General features: G+C 40.6%; 1 protein-coding gene across 4 annotated transcripts in view; it reads left to right on the forward strand.

The window, feature by feature from the left end:
* Positions 1-3,041: 3,041 nt before the first annotated feature.
* Positions 3,042-23,650, forward strand: part of NRF1 (nuclear respiratory factor 1) — a 145,734-nt gene continuing 125,125 nt past the window's right edge. For all 4 annotated transcript variants that reach the window (XM_080666702.1, XM_080666704.1, XM_080666705.1 and 1 more), the window contains exon 1: positions 3,042-3,146. The gene's annotated coding sequence lies outside the window, so the exon portion shown is untranslated. The remainder of the gene's footprint in view (positions 3,147-23,650) is intronic.

The following is a 23,650-nucleotide window of genomic DNA, read 5'->3' on the forward strand; positions in this document are numbered from 1 at the left end:
GTTGACACGCAGCATATAAAAGGGATTTGGTGTGTTCACAGCGATGGCAGAACAATCTCTCTGATAGATGTTGGTCAAAAATCTCTGACCAAAGACAACTTCAGCCTGCTGAGGCAGGAGTCCCCATTCTCTTGCAAAGGTAAGCCCAATCTCGGCTTGAGACAGTAACCTCAATAGTAAATGCCATTGAATCCTAAGAAGGTTCAGAATTAAATATGAGAATGATGAGAATGTCAAATCCATAGTGTTCATATTTTTGTGTTAACTTTGTTAATATACTATCCAATTGGGTATTTTCAATGTAAAATTTAGTTTATTGTTAGAGAATCTGACAAATTAGCCTTGTGATTCCAATGAAAAATATATAATTGAGTAATTAATCTTAGACTTGTATTAGAGAATTCTGCTAGTTTGCAAATAGCATTTAGAGGATCTGACATTCACTATATTTGTTCCCTATATTAGATTTCTAAGTATCATGAATCACTATTTGCTAGAGAGAGGACTAAGAGCAAGTAACTTAAACTTCTTGTGCCTGTTTTCTCACCTGTGAAATGAGTATAATAATAACACCTACTTCAAGAGGTTGTGAGGGAATTAATGAGTTTGTACAAGAGTTTGCAATAGAGCCTGACTTTTAGTGAATGTTCAATAAGTCAGTTGCTTTTATTATTTATAAAGAGGTTTTGTTTGTCAGTTCAGATATTTAACTACAGTATTTAAAAATAAGGTGAAAATATTGTCTAAAATGCTGATTAGAATGTTTAGGAAAATTTATTAAGTGTTGTAAGTGAAGCAGTTATTTGGGGGAGTTTAGTGTGTTCCAATTGGTTTGGAGGAGCATTAACCAGCCTCCTCTCACCGTGCCCATGTTTCCCACTGTATCCCAAGCTCCAGGCACTTCATACATAGTAGTGCACCAAATCTGTGTTGAATGGAACTGAGAAGTCATATAAAAAAGATTCTGCCTTGCCAGTGTTCTCAGTGGTTGAGTGTCGACCTATGAACCAGGAGGTTTGATTCCCAATCAGGGCACATGCCTGGGTTGCGGGCTCGATCCCCAGTGTGGGGCGTGCAGGAAGCAGCTGGTCAATGGTTCTCTCTCATCATTGATGTTTCTCTCTCTCTCTCCTTCCCCCTTCATCTCTGAAATAAAAATATATTTTAAAAAAAAGACTAAAGAGAAGAAAGTTCTGTGCAGAGAGCAGCCCTTGCCAAAGTGGTGAGGTGGGAGAACTTCCTGTCTTGTATGATCTGAGAGCTTCCGAGTTTGGCAGTCCTGGTGGACAAGTCTGTGACAGATGATGTCAGAGCTGGCAGCATCGGATGAGGTCATGAAGAGCCTTGAAGTCACCTCAAAGAATTTTAGACTCTAACTTATGGGTAATGGGATCTTACTAAGCCTGTTAAGCAAGGAAATGGCATGATTTACTTAAAAAAAAAAAAACACCAAAAAAAACAAAATAAAAACACCCACAACAATCAAGCTATAGGGTGTAGAATGGATTGGAGAAGGCAATTCCTATAGCAGGGAGACCATGAAGAGTTTTTTGCAGTATCTTGATGAGAAATGATAGAAGGTTGAGCCAAGTTAAGAAATGACAAGGAAGGACAGTTTTAAAAATCTAATTGATTATGGGGATTTGAGGGAGAGAGAAAGGAGTATTGGATCATTCCTAGGTTTCTGACATGAGTCCCTGGGTGGTAGGTGGTGACACTCAATTCACTTTCTTAGAAATCACTGAATAAAAAGACATTCCGTTTTTATTTTTTTAAGATATATTCTTATTGATTTATGGACCCTTTAGTCCATAGTCTGACGCTCTATCCACTGAGACAAACTGGCTAGGGCAAGACATTCTGTTTTTAGAGATGTTTAATTTTGTTGAAAACTAAAGTTTCCTGCCTGGCTGGCGTGGATTCTTTCTCATCATTGATGTTTCTCTCTCTCTCTCCCTCGCCCTTCCTCTCTGAAATCAATTAAAAAATATTTAAAAATAAAGAAAATTAAAGTTTTTTAGTTTTGTTGAGCTGTTTTCTGACACCCTTTGGGATATTTAGTAATTCCCTAGGGCCTTTTTTGTGTTAACTTTTGTGTTAAAGGCAATGGTTCTTAAACGATGGTGTCATGAGAATAACCAGGAGAATGTGTGTGAGGGAATGGGACAGAGGGCGGTGTTAATAATGAAGGTTCCGGCACCAAGCAGCCAAGATTCTGGAGACACCAATTGGGGCCCAGGATTTAAATTATCAGCCCGAATGAATGTGATTCAGGTAGTCTCCCGACCACACTTTTAAAAACAAAGAATAACAAAACCACTTCTAAGATGTCTCTAAAATTAGGTTGTCTTTCCGCTATCCACTGCTCCCTACTTCGTGGGCACCTGCTTGGGGTTCCTATTGCTTTGGACTCCCTCCAGCTCCTCGTATAAGCTCCTCAAGAGCAAGGACTTCGTCTTCCTAACCGGTGCATCTCCGGCGAAACCCAGAAAAATATTTGGCACAGAAAGTATCCTATAGAAATGTTCGCCCAATGAATGAATGAGCGAAAAGATTAATATATTGCTTTGCACAAAAACGTTTGCTTCTCAATACCTGGGAAGGGTTTGAGATAGGGAAGCTAAGGTCATTCCAGAGAGAGAGTGAGGATGCGAGTGGCAAGGCAGCGCTGGGAAAAATGCAGGGAAACCCCTTTCCGATTGTCTATGCACATTCAGGAGTCCTAATTCCCGGGATGTACGGCGAGAAATGTTACTATTTCCAGACCAGCAACCATCTTGGGCTACCCGCGCCACTTCTCCCGGGGCGTCCACACTTGACTAATCCATTTGCTTTCGTGGCTTCCACCCCATCCAAACCTTTGAAGCGAAATGTGAACGTGAAGAGGCCGCGGGGAGCTGTAGAGACCCTACACCGGGGACCCTCCGGGCCGCCCCGCCAAGGAAGCGCCGACCTCCCCATCATGGCGGCCGCCGGGCGGGGAAGCCGAGCCCGTGCGTCGCGTGCGTGCTCCCCTCCCTCCCCTCCCCCTCGGCGGCGGCAGAGGCGGCAGCGCTCGCCATTGCCGCTGGTGGCAGGAGGCTGCGAGGAGCCGGCGCGGTCGCAGTCTCCACGGCGCAGGCCCACGGTAGCGCAGCCGCTCTGAGGTGAGTGCCCTACCGCGCAATCTCCAGCTATTTCAGCCCCGGCGCAGCCGCAACACGCCGCCCGCCCGCCGGCCGGCCGGCCCGCCCCGCAGCCGGCACCCTGCCGCCCCCGGCTCCGGGCCTGGGCCCCCGCCGCATTCGGCCTGCCTTGGGCGGGGGGCCCCGGCCCGGCCCAGTCAAACCGCCACTCCGAGGATGCGCAGGCCGCACTAGGCCCCAGGCGTCCTGGCGGGCTCGGGAGGGAGGCGCTGCCCTCCCGAGAGCCCCAGGGTTCCGGCCTCCCTTGCCGCCTAAGGCTCTCGGGGCCGCGGCCTCCTCTCCAGCGTGGAACCCGGTGCCCGGGCCCGGCCTTCCCGCGGGCTCAAGGGCGGGAGGCCCGGGAGAGCGCGCCGGGCCGGGGAACAGGAGGTGGGCGGGCTGCGCGGGACCGGAGCCGCGGCTCTTCGCTCGCCCCCTGGGCCCTTCCTGGGTCTGGGCCGCGGGCGGCGCGGCGGGCTGGGCCGAGTCGGGCGCGAGAGCCGCTGTCTCCTGCGGGAAAGGAGGTGGCTCTTTGGGCGACCTCCGCTGCTTCCCTCCCGCCGGGGCGGCGTGGGCTTGTTACCCAGGTAGACCGGGGGACGCTGGAATATGGCGCGTTGCCCACCTTCTTGCAAGTTAGAAGGCGGCTCGGGCAGCAGCGGCGGCAGTTCGAGGAGGAGGGCGCAAAGTCCTTTTGTATGCAGAAATAAGGAGCGACATTATATTTTCTTCCACGGCTGACATGCTGCCCATGGGGGAACCTCGGTTCTTCTGTGTGTCCCCTGGGTGAGGGAGAGGGGGAGTGGCGCGACCGTCGGAAGGAAGCGAACCTTTGCCACTGGAAAGACAGGGGCTCTGGATGGTCTTGTGCATGATTATTATACCATATTCCCAGCCTTTCAGGGAACTCAAGGGTTTGTCCCTTCCTGCATGTTATCTGCCCCACTGTGCAATGATGTCCATCGCTTCTCTCACCTGTTGTGTCGTTGTTGCTGGTTCCAAAGTTTCTACAGTGCATCTATCTGTGCTCATCAGAACTTGGAAGTTGTTTAAAAATTCTTATTATTTTTAGGGCTTCCAATGGAAACTGCTCCAGCCAGTTGGAGGAGCTGTTGCCTGCTCTCCATCACTTTTTTTCAAGCATTAGATTTGAATATATTACTTGCTTACTTTAGAGCTAGCGTTCAATTGTGCTTAAGTATTTCTGTAGTCAGAGCAAAATGCACATAATCTTTCTGTGTAGAGACAGTGTATTGAGAAACTTTAGGGTGAAAGGTAGTGTGAGTGAACCTGTCAGCTTTGTCCCAGGGCATCATCTGTGTTCACAGTGATCCTTTTCTCATTTCATCTCTCCCTACTCTTTAAAAAATTTATTTTCCTTTGTCCTTGAACAGTAAGTTATTGGGTTGTTCCTCACTCAAGGAAAAGGGAGAGAGGATCTTGAACATGCTGGTTGTGTGTGTGTCTGTGTGTGTGTGTGTGTGTCAGTAGTGACCTGACTCCGTATGATTGTGTTTGAAAGTTCTTGACGTGTTATCCTATAAGGGAGGGGAATTCTGTCTCTACATCTGAGTGTAATTTCCTTATTTTATTGAGTGCAAAAGCAAACATACAGTTATCACATGTAATGTAGTATATTTATTCTTAACTTGAGCCCTAAATTGTGTGCCGCATTTTTGTGTCAAGGGACTTATTTTTTCTTCTGACAGCATCCTTATTTAGAGTCCTGTGATTTCATGGCACCTTCCTCCCACAACCGCTATCTCAAACTCAGCTTATATGAGGGAAAATGACTTTTTTTGCTAGTAGTCAGTGGTCATATTCTCACTTACGAAAAAAATTTTTTTCTTATACCCCAAGCCTGGAGTTTTCAGGGAAATAGTTTTCTTACCAGGTTTATGGAAATTTAGCTTTTGGACTTAGGAAAGTATCTATAGGAGTAGAAGATAATGCAGGCCCTTGTTCAGATATAGAAGGGATTAAAGGAGAAAGGATTTCAGGTTTACCTCCCAATTTATGCATATTCCAATGGAACCCAAAAGTGTACGGTTTTTTATATTTTTTTAAATTATTTTTTAAAAATATTTTTTTTTATTTCAGAGAGGAAGGGAGAGGGAGAGGTAGAAACATCAAGATGAGAGAGAATCATTGATTGGCTTCCTCATGCAAGCCCCCCTCCTGGGGATCCAGCCCACAACCCAAGGGTGCAAGCATGTACTCTTTGACAGGAATCGAACCTAGGACCCTTCAGTCCACAGGCCAAAGCTCTATCCTGTGGCCAAACCAGCTAGGGCAAGTGGACCGTTTTTTAATTTAATGACAATTATGCATCCATCTCTGATTTTGCTAGGGAGCTGAAGACCAACTTCCCATGATTTAAATACCTGAATTTGCATTGCCTGTAGGTTCAGTCACACCATTGGGTTGTCTTCAAAAGTATTTTCTCTGAAATAATCACAAGTGGGTGACTGTTTTAAGGGAAATTTAAGCTCTGTGGGGTCTGGGATTAATTTTTTATACCTCTTGGGGAATAATAAGGATGATCAGTAATTATTGAAATTAAAATTTTCTTCACAAATATTTGAAAAGTTGTGCTGATATTTTGGTTTCTGGAAGGTCTTTAGAAGCACACCCTCCAGTCCTCTGGAGAAGAGGAAATTATTGCATACCTTCAGTTTCTGTCATATCTCTAGGTGAGCCCTGTTCATCCACTCAGTTCCACTGTGGGTTGTTGAGTGAGTGTCAGAAGTGGCTACCTGAAGCATTTCCATGTATTCTGTCCGGGGCTGGAAATGTGATACTTGAATTTAGATGTTTGTGTGTGACTCTGCGTGATGCTTATTAATACATATATAAATAGTATTTGGAAAGTCAGCCTTACAAATGTCATCTTTGATTTTTTTTAAAAAAACATTTCAGAAAATGTTCTATACTAAAGGACATTTTCTCTGTTCTTTCATGTTTTCCTTGAGAGCTAAAGCTAGTGTTTTTAGTCTGAACTTACCCAAATATAATTTTCCATGAATGCTTAGTAAAACAGCAGTGGAAAAGAAACCCACTTGTTAAGCTTATTTTAGAAATATTTTATTTAGACTAAGTCCAATAAATGTTTTTTGCTGCTTGGAGACATGTTAATTTTTGTGCATTATGTATCATTGTTCCTTACTTATTTTCTAGGAGTAGATTATCCACTTTCTTGGTTTTTCAGTTAGTATTTTTATCCATCAATTTTGTACTAAAATGTACAGGCTGGAAGAGAAGTAGTAAAAAGAGGTGAAACAAATCAATTTCAGGTGTTTCCAGAAGATTACAACAACATTCAACTATTGGAAACTTTTAATCCTGGAGTAACAAAAAAGCTTTGTCTGGTTATTTTGATGTAATATGGACACAACCTAGCAAATTAATTTTTGACTGCTCAAGGAAAATAAGTGGCTTATATATACCTTGGAATATATATTTTTTCTGAAGTGCAGTTCAGAATTAGGCTAATTTATTTTCGACCCCACTCATTGCAGTTTAGTTAGTTGCCAAAGCTTCAAAAAAGTTTTTTCCCCTTTTCATCATGTCGCCTGTACACCGACAATGTCCTAAATGTGAATTTTAATGTGAACTAAAGAAAAGTCAGAATTGCAACTTTATAGAGATATTTTAGTATATTTTTATAAGAAAAAAAAAAAACTATTAGGGGGCAGTTCAGACAGACTTTAACTATTTGTGTCCCCTTGAGGCAAATCTGTATTGTATCAACAGCAATCACTTAGAAGATAAACTGGCCAAATCTCCAGAATTCCAGATCTCATAACCTGCCTTACACTGCTATTGAACCAGATAGTATTTCTTAAGGAAGCCGTGTGTGTGTGTGTGTGTGTGTGTGTGTGTGTGTGTGTGTGTGTGTGTGTGTGAAGAAGCTCAATGAGCTACTTTTGTATGGGTCATCAGTTGGTGATTTAGACTATCCACAATAATGTATTTAGTATGTAAGCGTAGTATTTAGATTAATTCATGCATGCTGATTTCTGTGGTTGCAAATGTGAAAAGTTTGGCTGACAGTTTCAGTGGACATTTTCTTAACTTTTAAGTAGTGCCTGTTTGGATAAACTGCCAAGTGTTTTTCAGAATCATGAAGAATGAGCTTTGTATGCATAAACGTTAAGACCATTTTCAAAAAAGAGCTTGTAATTTACTGTTGGTAAAGTCTTTGCATTTCAGAATTTGGAGAGTCTGTTTTGTTGCTGGTACTGAATGCTAATGTGGTTAGTCTGGCAGCTAAACCTACAAAGAACAAGAGGAAGTGAGGAAATGTCCTTATGAAACATTGCTTAAAACTAAGCAGTGGACTAGAAATGAGGAGCTAGGGACTAGGAGACTTAATTCTTGTTTTATGTTCAAAAGAGGATGAGGTGTACCGGCCATTGAGAAATAACCTTAAGTGTGTCCTTACTTTGGAGTTTTGCCCTTCATTCAGCAGACATGCAATATTGCAGGCATGTGCTAGGTGCTAGAATAACAAATAAACCATGGGCCTTGTCTAGTAGGGGAGAAAGATTGAAAGCCCAACTAACTATAATACAATTTGTTGAGAACTGAAAGAGTGGTGTGGATTATAGAGGGAGGGAGGAATTCCCTCTGGGAAGGAATGGGTGCTGCAGGGAGAAAAAGTGAGGTTAGGGAAGACTTTTCATGTAGGGGATGCTGAAGTATGACTTAGAAGGGTGAGTGGCAGTATTACTGATGGAGAAGAGGCTTGAGGAAGGGCGTTGATAGTCTGAGAAATAGCAAGTAGATTTTGCAGTACATAGCAAGTAGTGGAAAATGAAGCTGATGAAGTTGTGACTTGATTGGGAAGAGCATGGGGGGAGTTAAAGATTTTAGTTGGTGAATAGATGATGATGCCTTTATATATAAAAAAAGAGAGATTTGTATTCATTAGCATAATGCTAGTGTAGAAACTGCAAAAGAGTGTAATATCAAGAGTGAGGAAAAGACTAAGGGCAACCTTGTGGAGCATCTACATCTAAGGGTCAAGTAGATGAAGAAGAGCCTTTTGAGGGAAGTTGAAAAGGAATGGGTAAAGATAATTGGTGTGGATTGAAGAAGCTGAGGATAGAGATTAAAGGAATTTAGCAAAGTGAAATGAGCAGTCTACTACAGAGCTTATTGGGATGAAAACTGGATTGGTAATCAAGAGTTAAAAGACATTTTCTGAATGTGTGTATGTATGTATATATGTATGTATGTATATACATACATATGTATATATGTATGGGGTGGGCAGAAGTAGTTTTATGGTTGTTTGTATGGAAAAATATATAATACAAGAATAAACTTTTGCATACTCATAACTGTAAACCTAGTTTTGCTTACCCCTGTATGTATATATGTATTTATTGATTTGCCAAGAATCATGATAAACAATAGATCTCTAGAGCATCATTGAATATAGGTTAGGACCTATAAAATCAATTTAATAGAGGACCCATGTTTAGAAATAAGTTCAGTCCTCTCGTTTCATGAGAATTAGAGGATAAAATCACTAAGAGGGGACTTAAATTCTAACAATTAGAGTTTATATATTTCAGTATATAGTATAGAATGTTTGAGTTTACAGTCTCTTAAAATACAGATTCCTCTTGAAAGGTTTTGAGGTTTTATATTATTATTATTATTATTATTATTATTATTATTATTGTTAGTTTAATATATTTTTATTGACTTCAGAGAGGAAGGGAGAGGTAGAGAGAGATAGAAACATCAATGATGAGAATCATTGATTGGCTGCCTCTTGCCCGCCTCCTACTGGGAATCGAGCCCACAACCTGGGCATGTGCCCTTGACCAGAATTGAACCCAGAACCCTTCAGTCCAAAGGCTGACACTCTATCTACTGAGCCAAACCAGCTAGGGCAAGGTTTTATATTATTTACAGTTAAGTGCAAGGGTTTTGACCTGGGTTTTATAGTTCTGGGGTTTATGGATATATTTTGGCCCTGTGATCCTGATCTTTTGTGTGTGCCTATGTGATTTTTCTGGTTAGTGGGTCCAGAAAGAGATTCTCAAAGGATTATTCTTCTTTAAAATATATATATATTGTTATTGATTTTAGAGAGGAAGGGAGAGGAGAGATGGAAATATCAATGATGAGAGAGAATCATTGATCTGCTGCCTCCTGCATGCCCCAACTGGGGATCAAGCCCCCAACCCAGGCATGTGCCCTGACCAGGATTGATTCCTGGTTCATAGGTTGATGCTCAACCACTGAGCCACACCGGCCAGGCTCAAAAGATTCTCCACACACACACACACACACACACACACACACACACGTCAAGGGCCTTTTCAGTAATGTTAGTGATTAAGTCAAGTGTTGGTTGTGTTAGGTCAAGGGAAATAAATTTTGAGTATGTGTCTCAGATGAGGAATTTTGGGAAGGTATGAAGCAGCTCTAGGAGTTAGGAGTAGGAGCACCAGAAGGAAGGTGGGAGGAAGGCCAAAGCAAAGCTTAACCAATTTTAGAATTTTGCCAAGTCTTCTGGACTCTTTTTTTGTGTGTTTTGTTAATATTCCAGGATTCACACTAGTACATGACTGTCTATTCATGCACTGTATACAATAGACTTTGTGGGGGATCAAGCTACTGTTGTTTTAAAGAGAAAGTGAGTTTTGAAAGAAAGCTAATAGATTGTACTAAAAAATTCATTTTTAGTTGGGAATTGCTTATACTTTGGAAATTTTTAAAAATGTGCAAATATTTTAATCTAGTATTCTGGGGCCAGAAATTTATCCTCTCCTTGCTTAATTTTTCTGACCATGAAATGAAAAGACCATGGTCTCTGTTATAGGGTCTTTCTGAAATATGACAATTATGGAGTGCTTTGAGATCTAAGATGATTTAATGCTAACAAATTGCTCACATTTCTTGTCATTAATAAACTCTAGAAATTTAAGCAAATTATTTCATAATGTTCCATTCTGAAATTTTGGATAATTGGTCATTTTTACTTGCTTACTTTGATCTTTGGATCTTTGAAAAGTAAATTAGGAGACAATTTTGTCAGCTAAGCCTTATATTCTGGGCCAGTGATTCCCAACTTCTCATTGTCACCCTTACAAGTAAAATTTTGAGCACACATTGTGAATCACATTTATTTATAAATGATGTTAATATACTACTGTATTAATAACATTTATGTGCATTATAAAATACATGGAAAGTAAATTTTAAAAGGATGAGATAAAATGAAAAAAATTACGGTATTTTTAAATGTCTTGTTAATGGTGGTTTAGTAACTTACTTATGAGTTTGTTTTTATAAATATATTTGCTCATAACCCATGTTTTTTTTCTATAATTAATGCCAGTTGGTAATGTTTTATATGATATCCTGTAAAAGTATTGGTAATTCAAGAATGATTTGAATAAATATATTGGGTGATCTTAAACATAGAAAATGTGTGTTATGTCACTTGTAATTAGCTTGTGTTTGTGGATTATCTTTACATTCACTAAATCTACAAAGAAGATCCCTAAATAGAAATCCCTAAATAGAAATAGAGTATTCTCTTTTCCTTTATTCACTTTATTTTTCTTTTTTCCTTTTTATTGAATTTATTGGAGTGACACTGGTTAACAAAATTATACAGGTTTCAGGCGCACAATTCCACAAACACATCATCAGTACACTGTATTGTGTCACCCCAAGTCAAGTCTCTGTCCATCATCATTTATCCCCCCAAACTCTCTTCCACCTCCTGGTCCTTTGACTTTCATTAAATGATTATGAAATAAAATTCTTTGTAATAGCTCTTCCTTATAAAACTAGCCCACAAGTTAACAAGTAACCGAGGTTTGCTAAGTAAAAACACCATCATAGAACTAGTCTCTGGATGTAAAACTGGCTTCGGGTACTAAGTCTAAAGAAAAAGTAATTCTGCCCTGGCCCATGTTGCTCAGTTGATTGGGGTCGTCCTGTGCACCAAAAGGTTGCTGGTTGGATTCCAGTCAAGGACACATGCCTGGGTTGCTGGCTCGACCCCCAGTAGGGGGTGGTAAGGGGGTGTGCAGGAGGCACGATTGATGTTATGCTCTCACATTGATGTTTCTATTCCTCTGTCTAAAAATCAATAAACTATTCTTAAAAAAAGTGGAAATAATTCTGTCACCAATTATGTGATATATTTTCTATATTTTGAAAGTTTTTCCACATTGAAAATGTATTACATATTCTTATTATAGCGAAACATTTTAGAAAGAAAACAACCCCTTCAATATTAAAATGTATCTTTGGTTTATGTGTCTTGGTGATTTTCATTCTTTCTTGTACCTTTCATTACTTTTCAAATTATTTTTATGAAAACGCATTAACTTTATAATCGGAAAAATAAGTATGGATAATAGAATTATGGCCCTGAGGATTCACTATCAGATTTTGGGCAGGTAAGTCACTTATCCTCATTGGGTCTGTTTCTCTATTTGAAAAATGAAGAGGACAGAAATAGTATTTAAAGCTTCCTGTAAGTAAAAATTCCTTCTAAAATTTCGAAGTCTGTTATGACATGTTAAACAATAAAGGATATTTTCTTCTTAAAAAGGCATGTATATGTGTTCATTGTAGGAAAACAGAGAAGAAAATTAAAAATAATAATAATTCTACCATCCAAATAATTAACAATATTTTAATATGTGTGGATTTGGATATTTCCCTAAGTATACATGTATGCACATGTGTGCATACACATGCAGTATATATACATACTGTATATGGTAATATATAGTAATACTATGCATACTGTTGTGAACCAGTAAAGTCTAAGGATATTTTGATATATCTATTTTGCTCGGAAACTTTTTAAAATATATTTTTGATTTCAGAGAGGAAGGGAGAGGGGGAGAGAGAGAGAAACATCAATGATGAGAGAGAATCATTGATTGGCTGCCTCCTGTATGTCCCACACTGGGGATCAAGCAACCTGGGCATGTGCCTCGACTATGATTCGAACTGCAATCTCCTTGTTTGTAGGTCCATGCTCAACCACTGAACCATTCCTGCTGGCTGGGCTTTCTCTGAAACTTTCTTAATGGGACAGTGATAAATCCCTTTGTTTTGTGTTGTTAGGGGTCTTTTTTGTTAATCCTCATCCGAGGATATTTTTCCATTGATTTTTAGGAAGAGTGTAAGAGAGAGGGAAAGATAGAAACATTGATGTGAGAGAAACACATCCATTGGTTGCCTCCTGCACGAGCCCTGGCCAGGGAGCCCGCAACCAAGGTGCATGCCCTTGACCAGAATGGAACCAGGGACCCTTTGGTCCATAGTCCAGTGCTCTATCCACTGAGCCAAACTGGGTAGGGCTAAATCTCTTTGTTTTGATGAAATATAAAAGATGTTTAAAAGTTTCTCTCCATGCCAAAACCTGTTTGGCTCAGTGGATAGAGCGTCGGCCTGAGGACTGAAGGGTCCCGGGTTTGATTCTGGTCAAGGGCATGTACCTTGGTTGCAGGCACATCCCCAGTGGGAGGTGTGCAGGAGGCAGCTGATCGATGTTTCTCTCTCATCGATGTTTCTAGCTCTCTATCCCTCTCCCTTCCTCTCTGTAAAATATCAATAAAATATATTTAAAAAAAAATAAAAGTTTCTCTCCAAATATAAAATTTGTCCAGCAAATGCTTACTGTCTGTTTCATGCGCTGTGTGGTTTTGCTGAGGTGAGTATAACTTGGAGTAAGGGCGGAAGGGCTTGCCTTCTGAAAGCTTACTTAGTGAAGAATGAAATCTAAATCCTGGGTTAACCTCAGTTCCTTTTTTCTTTTTTTTTTTTTTTTCTTTTTTACCTCAGTTTCATTCACATATTAACTTGCATTTTTTCCCCATTCTGCCCTCATATTTCCTGAGGTAAAATTCCTGTTTGCAGGGTAGTTTCTGAACTGAACCAATATATTATTGGTTTTTTATTTTACCCTGGGACCTTCTGAGTTGTTATATTCCCATTGAGAGCAAATTAGATATTGGTAGCAGCAACAGTATAATAAAGAAGTTAAAAAATACTTATTTGTAGCCCTGACCAGTTTGGCTCAGTGGATAGAGCATCAGCCTGCGGTCTGAAGGGTCCCAGGTTCGATTCCGGTCAAGGGCATGTACCTTGGTTGCGGGCACATCCCCAGTAGGGGTTGTGCAGGAGGCAGCTGATCGGTGTTTCTCTTTCATCGATATTTCTAACTCTCTATCCCTCTCCCTTCCTCTCTGTAAAAAATCAATAAAATATAAAAAAATAAAAATTATTAAAAAAAATACTTATTTGTAGATCCAGAGACAAGGGACAGGGGTGGGGTGGTCAGGGATCAACCAAAGGACTTATATGCATGCATATTAGCATAAACCAGTGGTCGGCAAACTGCGGCTCTGTTGACTAATGAGTTTGCCAACCACTGGCATAAACCAAAGGACGCAGACACTGGGGCAGTGGGGGCTTGCCCTTGCGGGTGGGAGTGGCCAGGGGGGTCAATTGGGGGAAAAGGGAGACATATGTAATACTTTAAACAATGATAAAATCTCTTTGAATATGACAAAATACTTATTTGTTTTTAGCATTAACTATGGGGAGTTCAAAATACTTTCTATACATATAAATATATATCTATATATATAAAAGCCTAAGCGACTGTCCAACTGGTAGCTATGATGCACACTGACCATCAGGGGGCAGGAGCTGCCGAGCTGTGTGACTTGGCAGCTGCGGTTCTCAGGTGACACACCTGGAACCAGAAAGGAGGGAGCCCGATTCCGATTCCAGGGTGCGTCATCTGAGAACCGCCCTCTCACAATCCAAGACCCCTTGGGGATGTCGGAGAGCCGGTTTTGGCCCGATCCCCGCAGGCCAGGCTGAGGGACCACACCGGGCCTCTAGTATAAATATAAAATGCTATGCAGTCTAATTCATGCTTTCCCCTCAATGAGTATGTGATGTATATAATTCTAATTTTATGTAAAGGATAACTGGATCCTTCTCAAAGTTAACTTTTTTTTTTTTTTTAAAGTATTTTTATTGATTTTTAGAGAGGAAGGCAAGTTAGGAACATCAGTGAGAGAAACATCCATCGGCTGCCTCCTGCACGCCCCCTACTGGGGATTGAGCCCGAAAAGGGGTATGTGCCCCGACAGGGAATCAAACCAGGGACCTCTTGGTTCATGGGTAGACACTCAACCACTGAGCCACACCGGTCAGGGTCAAAGTTAACTTCTTTAAAGAGTTTATACAGTGGATTCTCTAGAATTGTAACCTAGTTTTCCTGCATTTAGTTCTGTCTTTAATCTCTCTGGTAGCTGGTTTTTTGTTTGTGTTTTAAGGCAAAATGGAAAGCAACTCTAGGGTAAATAGCCCCTTAGTTACGCCAATTAATAGCTAAAGTCATATGGTTATTTTTTAATCTAAGTATAGTATAAAGCCTGTGGAGGTGTGTTGGAAGAAAAAAAAAATCTGATTTCTTTATTCTCTTTCCTTCTACTTTGAAGATTAGGATCTTTTCTAGGAAAAAAACATCATTTATGCCTGACAATTAAGATGCTTAAATCAGTATCTTCCAAACAAATGGGAGCTGAAAATTTTGGGAATAAAAAGTCTGAACTTTTTGCATCTTAAACTTTGTCTTCAGTTATCGTGTCTGAAAGATGTGAAAAGATTGGCTATTCTAACTTGAGAATCTACCATGATGAGCTGTCTTTATTCTGAAGAAATCCATTTTGTAGCCAGATGAATGGTTTATATCTAATGTTCTTTAAACAGGTAATCTTGTTAAGTGTTAATTTAGGGGTTTTGTTACAGTAGTGATTCCTGCCTTTTAGGTTAGCATGATTTTGAAATTACCTTTTTGAAAGAATACTGATGATTTTATGACAAATGATTTCATTTAAAGATAACAAATTGTACAGTTGTTCCATGTAAATGCACTTACTCATATTTGGCCAACCAAGAGAGTTCCAGAATTCTATACCCAGTGGCCTAATTGACATTTCTTGGATGCCCAAATGTACTACATCCTAAAATGAAAGTTCCTTCTCAAAGTTGGCCCTGTTGTTCTCTTGCTTACCTCAGTGAATGGTACCATCATTTCTCAGAACAAAAACCTTGTTTTTTCCATTTTAGCAGATCCTGTTTAACTTTCAAAGTAAGCTTAAATTGTCCTCTTCATGTCCACCAATATCACTTAAAAACAACAACAATCCTATTATACATAGAATTATTTATTTACTTATTTTTTGTTAATCCTCATCAGAGGATATTTCTCCATTGATTTTTAGAGAGAGTGGAAGGGAGGGGAGAGACAGAGAAAGAAACATCAATGTGAGAGACACACATTAATTGGTTGCCTCCTGCACACACCCCGACCAGGGCCAGGGATTGAGCTTGCAACCAAGGTACATGCCCTTGACCTGAAGCAAACTCCTGACCCTTCAGTCTGCAGGCTGACACTCTATCCAATGAGTCAAAGCAGCCAGGGGCACCATTACCACTTTTGTCTGAGTTGGCATTGTTTCCTGGACTGTTGTATAACCTTTAACTGGTCCACCTGCATTTACTCTGACTGAGCACTAGTCCATTCTCAGTGCAGCCAGAATGACTTGATCTTTTCTAAAGACATTGGTGTGGTTACATCTCCAATTGAATTTAGGATGAAGACTAAGTTCCTTAATATGGCCACACCTACCTTTTGAACTCATATTTTTTTTTCCAATCTTTATTGTTCAGATTATTACAGGTGTTCCTCTTTTTTCCCCCCCATAGCTCCCCTTCACCTGATTCCCCACCCCATCCCATTGCCCTTACCCCCCACCACTGTCTTCATCCATAGGTGCAAGATTTTTGTCCAATCTCTTACCGCACCCCTCACACCCCCTTCCCCCTGAGAATTGTCAGTCCACTCCCTTTCTATGTCCCTGATTCTATTATATTAACCAGTCCATTCTGTTCTTCAGATTTTTTATTCACTTGATTTTTAGATTCACTTGTTGGTAGGTATGTATTTGATGTCATTTTGTTCATAATTTTTATCTTTACCTTTTTTTTCTTCTTCCTCTTCTTAAAGAATACCCTTCAGCATTTCATGTAATCCTGGTTTGGTGATGATGAACTCCTTTAGCTTTTTCTTGTCTGTGAAGCTCTTTATCTGACCTTCAACTCTGAATGATAGCTTTGCTGGGTAGAGTAATCTTGGTTGTACGTTCTTGCTGTTCATCCCTTTGAATATTTCTTGCCATTCCCTTCTGGCCTGCATAGTTTCTGCCGAGAAATCAGCTGACAGTTGTATGGGTACTCCCTTGTAGGTAACTAACCGTTTTTCTCTTGCTGCTTTCAAGATTCTTTGTCTTTTGCCCTTGGCATTTTAATTATGGTGTGTCTTGGTGTGGTCCTCTTTGGATTCCTTTTGTTTGGGGTTCTTTGCGCTTCCTGGACTTGTAAGTCTATTTCTTTCACCAGGTGGGGGAAGTTTTCTGTCATTATTTCTTCTAATAGGTTTTCAATATTTTGTTCTCTCTCTTCTTCTGGCACCCCCAAAATTCGGATGTTGGTACGCTTAAAGTTGTCCCAGAGGCTCCTTACACTATCTTCATATTTTTGGATTCTTTTTTCTTTTTTAAATATATTTTATTGATTTTTTTACAGAGAGGAAGGGAGAGGGCTAGAGAGTTAGAAACACTGATGAGAGAGAAACATCGATCAGCTGCCTCCCGCACACCCCCTACTGGGGATGTGCCCGCAACCAAGGTACATGCCCTTGACCGGAATTGAACCCGGGACCCTTCAGTCCACAGGCCGACGCTCTATCCACTGAGCCAAACCGGTTTCAGTTGGATTCTTTTTTCTTTTTGTTTTTCTGGTTGGGTGTTTTTTGTTTCCTCATATTTCAGATCTTTGGTTTGATTCTTGGGGTATGTTGATCTATAGTTGAGTTTCTGTATATTCTTTATTTTAGACAGTGTATGCTTTATTTCTGACTGGTCCCTTTTCCATTTTTTTGGCATTCTCATTAAGATCCTTAAAGGTCTCACTAAGATCCTCAGCGGTTTTTAGAAGATTCTTGAGTAACCTTATAAATGTGGTTCTGAACTCTATGTCGTCCAGTAGTTTGCTTTCCTCCATTTCTTTCTTTCGTGACATGTTTCTTTGTCTCCGCATTTTGCTGCTTCCCTGTGTTGATGGAGTGGCTTTGTGTGGTAGGTGCCAGTAGCTCAGCCTCCCCAATCACCTGAGGTGGACGCTCTTGGTACACCCCTTTGTGGGCTGAGGGCAAAGTCTTGGTATAGTTAAGCCTTGATTGCTGTTGGTACACTGGGAGGAATTGACCTCCAGGCCAATTGGCTGTTAGGACCTGCTGTGTCTATAATGGAAGAACTGCTGTACTGGAGATACGCTTGTGGTGCAGGACTTGTTTCAGTGGGGCTTTGGTGCTCACTGAGTCTGCCTCTTGAATGTGTCACTTATGGATGTGAGGAGTTGAAATCTGGTGTCTCACGCTGACCATTGGACTCATTTTTTATCAGCCATGTTCCCCTAACCATAAGGCCTTTCCTATTGCTGTTCCCTCTGCCTGGAAAGCTTTTCCTCTCCTCTTTTTAGCAAAATCTTACACATTTTCTTCAGGTCTCTGCTCAAGCATCATTACCTCAGGGAAGTTTTACAAGGTCTCCCTCATTTTTGTACTTTTCCAGCACTTACCCAGTGATAGGAAATTTACAACTTACCCAAAGTCTGTTTAGTCTTTTAGATATTTAGATAGTTGGAAAGTTTAATTTCAACTGAAATTTCTCCCTGTAACTTTTACCTGCTGGTTTTACTTCTGTTCTCTAGGACTTCCAAAAACAAATATATTTCCTATCCTATCTAATAAAAGAGTAATATGCAAATTGACCGTCACTCCAACACACACCATGGCTGTCCCCATGTGGTCAAAAGATGGCTGCCCCCATGTGGACACAAGATGGCCGGCAGGGGAGGGCAGTTGTGGGTGGTCAGGACAGCAGGGGAGGGCAGTTGGGGGGACCAGGCCTGCAGGGGAGGGCAGTTGAGGGGGACCAGGCCAGCAGAGGAGGGCAGTTGGGATCGACCAGGCCTACAAGGGAGAACAGTTGTGGGGGGCCAGGCCTGCAGGGGAGGGCAGTTGGGGGGGACCAGGCCTGCAGGGGAGGGCAGTTGGGGGTGACTAGGCCTGCAGGGGAGGACAGTTAGGGGCGACCAGGCTGGCAGGGGAGGGCAGTTGGGGGGGAACCAGGCCTGAAAGGGAGGGCAGTTGGGGGGAACCAGGCCTGCAGGGGAGGGCAGTTGGGGGGTGATCAGGCTGGCAGGTAGAAGCAGTTAGGGTCAATCAGGCAGGCAGGCAAGTGTTTTTAGCCAGCAGTCCTAGATTGTGAGAGGGATGTCCCAGATTGGAGAGTGTGCAGGCTGGGCTGAGGGATACACCCCTTCCCTGTGCATGAATTTCGTGCACTGGGCCTCTAGTTTTCTTATAAAGTCCTCTGAATTGTCTCTATTTTAGTCTAAACATTTCTAGGACCTTAAGCCTTCTTGGAAAGGTAATGGAATATACTGGAGAGATAGAGTTGGCGGGGGCGGGGGGAAGCGCTGTACTAGTTTCCTAGGTCTCTGTGCTTAAATCCTGATAATGCCACCTACTAGCTTTGCAAACTTGAGCATATTACTTACCCTTTCTAAGTCTAAATCTCCTTTATTTTAAGACAAGGATAATAATGCCTATATCATTGATATGTGAAGATTTAAGGAAAATTCATGTGAAGTACTTGATACATGATAGATAACTCATTAAATGTTTTTTATTTATTTATTTTTTAGCAGGTTTTTTTAAATATATATTTTATTGATATTTTACAGAGAGGAAGGGAGAGGGATAGAGAGCTAGAAGCATCGATCAGCTGCCTCCTGCACACCTCCCACTGGGGATGTGCCCGCAACCAAGGTACATGCCCTTGACCGGAATCAAACCCGGGACCCTTCAGTCCGCAGGCCGACACTCTGTCCACTGAGCCAAACTGGTTTCTGCCTAACTCATTAAATGTTGCCTTCCACCAAACTACCCTGAACTTACTGCACTTTGTCAGGGACCCTAGTTTTGTGTGAACCTAGTATAAGATGTGGGACGGGTCTGGTAAGTACAGACTACAGTGGGTCCAATTTTTCTGTATCCTGGGCACCATGTAACCACTTTGATTAATGTATCCCAAGTTTGAATTAGATTTTATATTTGTAGCCACAGCATAAGATTGGCTCCTTAAACTTAGAATTGGTTAAAATCCCCAAGCCTTTTACATTGGTATAATTATTAAATCTATATGTTGTGCAGTTAGTTGTTTAGATCCAAGTGCACATTGTCACATTTACATTGTTTATTACAAGTGTTACATGATCAAGTCATAGGCTTAGTACATAGGATCTAAATCTAAATTTAATGTCACTGCATGGTTTAAAAGAATCTTTAAACTTAACCTACTTTGGTGCTATTCAGAGAATATTTCTTAAAACAAATGCTTTAGTGATTTAAAAAGGAAAAGAGCTACAATTGAAGTAGCAACTATATTAGTTACGTTGGCAGAAGGATGGCATTAGTAGATACTCCTTCTGTAATCAGATAATTAGGTATTCCTTCAGGTAATCAATGGCTGATCACTTGCAGGTTGATGGATAGCTTGCTATTGACGCTTTTGTCAGATATATGAGATGTGAGTCCATTGCTTATTTAACAAATAAGCATTTAATGAAATCCATATTTATTTGCATTTGAGGTAAAAGACTAGAGAAATGAGTAATGTAGAAATGGTGTTTTAAATACTTATTTTTGAATAATTATTACATGTACATAGTTAAAAGATCAAACAGTATTAAAAGAATACAGTAAGAAGTGTTTCCTCACAGTTTCTCTTTGAGAAATAGCCACCACTACCAGATTCTTCTGTGTCCTTCAAAGTAGGATAAGCGAAAATGTGTGTGTGTGTGTGTGTGTGTGTGGTGTGTGTGTCTTTAAAACCACAAATGATTGCTTATGTGCATATGGTTCTCCTTTTTTGAATGACATCTTTGATATCTTTTTTGTTCGCTTTTGTTTTAAAAATAGGTTTTTATTTTAGAGAGAGAGAGTGCAAGGGAGAGAGAGAGAGAGAGAGAAATATCGATAACAGAGAAACATTGATTGGCTGCCTCCTGCGCATTCCCCACTGGGGATCTAGCCCACAACCCAGGCATGTGCCCTGACCAGGAATCGAACTGGCGACCTCTTGTTGCATGGGACGATGCTCAATCCACTGAACCACACCGGCCGGGTGACATCTTTGATACCCTGATCTTTAGCACCAATGTAGGATTTCTAGCCCCCCACCCCAGGGAACCAAGTTCCATAGCTCTCTATTACTAATTTGATTGTGTGAAATGCATTTCCAGGAGTTGTATATTATATAGTCCTTTGTGAAAGACTTCTCTTTATAGGTTTATTAAGTTTATACCAGGGAAATAAAACATTTTTATTTTTGGCCATTTATTTAGAAAGTGAGTAAAGAAAAACCCATCAATTCAAATTGGTTTAACACATTATCATGATATTGCTTGAGCCCTCTTCTTGCTTTCTAAATGAATTACTCATTTTGATTATATTGACAGCAGGGCTAAATTAATTATTTCAGTAACCTGGTAGGTGTCATAGTTTAGGAATAGCTAGAATATCCAAGAGTAGTAGGACTATGGCATCATCACATTCTAATTTGGGTTGTTACTTGTTTTTGTTTTTTTCTCTCTTATTACCCTGTAAGCCAGTCAGGATCCTTTTATACTCTTAAAAATTATTGAGAACTCCAGAGCTTTTGTTTATGTGGGTTATAACTTTTGATATTTGCTGCGTTAGAAATTGAAACAAATTTTGAAAATGTTTATTAATTTATTTAAAAAATAATAGTACATCCACTAAGTGTTAAAATAGGTGAAATATGTTTCTTGTATCTGCTTTTTAAAAAAATGTTTTTGTTGATTTTTAGAGAGAGAGAAATATCGATGAGAGAGAAACATCTTTGATCAGGGCTGCCTCCTACACACCTCCTACTGGGGATTGAGCCCGCAACCCAGGCATGTGCCCTGACCGGGAATGGAACCAGCAACCTCTTGGTTCCTGGGTTGACGCTCAACCACTCATCTACACCAGCCAGGCTTGTGTCTGCTTTTGCACTCAGGCTGCTGCAGTTTGGAGTGTCATCCCATGCATCAGAAGTCAGGGCACATACCTAGTTGTAGATTCAGTTGGGGTGCATGCAGGAGGCAACTGATGAACATCTCTCTCTCACATTGGTGTTTTCTTCCCTCTATCTCTCTCTCCCTTCCTCCCTCTCTAAAAATCAATTTTTAAAAAATGTTAAAAGTTTAAAAAATAATAATACTGCTGAGTTTTGGGGTAATAGCAAAGAAGAATATCCACAATTATCTGAAAAGGCTCTTAAAATGTTCTTCCTTTTTCCCACTACGTATGTGGTAAGAGACCAGGTCTTGGCAACAAATACTGTCAATTATTTTCCTTGAAGTGACAAGCCAGCTTTGTTAATTTTTTAAAAATATGTTTTTATTCATTTCAGAGAGGAAGGAAGAGGGAGAGAGAGATAGAAACATCCATGATGAGAGAGAATCATAGATTGGCTGCCTCCTGAAAGTTCCCCACTGGGGATCGAGCCCACAACCTGGGCATGTGCCCTTGACCGGAATCGAACCTGGGACCTTTCAGTTTGCAGGCTGACACTCTATCCACTGAGCCAAACCGGCTAGGGCTACACTTAGTTAATTTTTGAGAAAATGTCAGTTACCCAGGTTTGAACAACCTTGCAGGTTTGTTTTTTGTTTTTTTAATCAGCCACTCTTTCAAGTAAAAATGTTCCTTGTGAAAAAGTGGTTAATTCATTTTTGCAGCTCATAGTATGGTACATGTGCTTTTCAAAACAGCCACCACACTTTCAAATGTGGAAGTGCTTTTTGCATACTTTCCATTTGGTTACACAATAGTAAAAATATGTGAAGGGTAAATCTTAAGGGTAAAGATTTAATAAAATTAATTTTTGTTTGTTAATCCTCACATGACATTTTTTCCATTGCTTTTCAGAGAGAGTGGAAGGGAGGAAAGGAAAGGAAAAGAAAGGAAAGGGGAGGGAGGGAGGGAGGGAGGGAGGAAGGGAGGGAGGGAGGGAGGGAGGAGAGAAGAGAAGAGAAGAGAAGAGAAGAGAAGAGAAGAGAAGAGAAGAGAAGAGAAGAGAAGAGAAGAGAAGAGAAGAGAAGAGAAGAGAAGAGAAGAGAAGAGAAGAGAAGAGAAGAGAAGAGGAGAAAGAAGAGAGAAAGAAGAGAGAAGAGAGAAAGAAACAGTGTGACAGAAACGCATAGACTGTTTGCCTCCTGAATATGCCCTGACATGGGCCAGGGAGCTAACCAGCAACCCAGGTACTTGCCATTGACTGGGAATTGACACTCTAATGAGACACACTGGCCAGAGCTAAAATTAATAATTTTTACTTTTACATCAACACATTCTTAAATAAAATTGGCTCTTTTTTAAAAAAACTGTGAGTATACAAAGGTGAAAAATGTAGTGATTACTACTATAGTGTGGTGCCACTGCCTTAAATTGTGCTAAGGTGCCCTACCTTTGCTTTTGCATCGTAAGTGCAGATATAAGCACTGTGAGAAAAGGCAAATAATGTCTTGGTTACTATGAAAATAGTTTTGACCTCATGGATTTCTGGAAAAGGTCTCAGTAGGGACCTCCAGGGTTCTGTGGTTCACTTTGAGAATGTTGTAAGCTATTTAAGAATTAAACTAATTATCCAGAACATCCCTGCCCTCTTCCCCCCCCCCCCCCCCTTCAGTTTCTGGTCCAGGATTTTACACGGAAACATTGTTCAAAGAATTTTTGTTTAATGAGTGATATGATGACATTTAAACAGGACAAAACTTGGTTAGTAAAATAATAGGCAGTCTCACATCCATCCAGGCATTCTTGATGACACAGCTTTTTCACAGACAATTGTGGAAGAGAATGAACAAGTGGAGTGTTCAATATACTTGTTAAATGCAAACGATGAAATAAAGAATTAAGTGTAAGGTGATATTGAAATAGGAATTAACTGGTTTCGGAAATGCACAGGAAAAGGTTACACATGTATAAGTGCCTACAGAGCCATCAACTCGAGCCTTTTTAGGCTGCTTCTATTAATGAGTCCTCTACTTTTTAGGTCCTTAAATTTGTAGCAAAGAGGAGCCTCACTAAGGTGGATCTGATCTAAAAAGCAAACCTCTAATTAAAATTTCAGTAGGTCAGTGCTTGTGCTTGATCTAGTAAAGTCTTTTCAAAAAGGGTTACAGAAGGTGAATGTTAAAAACAAGTCACTTTTTATGAAGAATACTGAATAAAGTTCCTTTGTCCATATAAGCTGCAGATTCAGGTAGGTAGATTTTTGTTTTGG

The sequence above is a fragment of the Plecotus auritus genome, assembly GCF_963455305.1.
Source record: "Plecotus auritus genome assembly, chromosome: 4".
Classification (NCBI taxonomy): Eukaryota; Metazoa; Chordata; class Mammalia; order Chiroptera; family Vespertilionidae; genus Plecotus; species Plecotus auritus.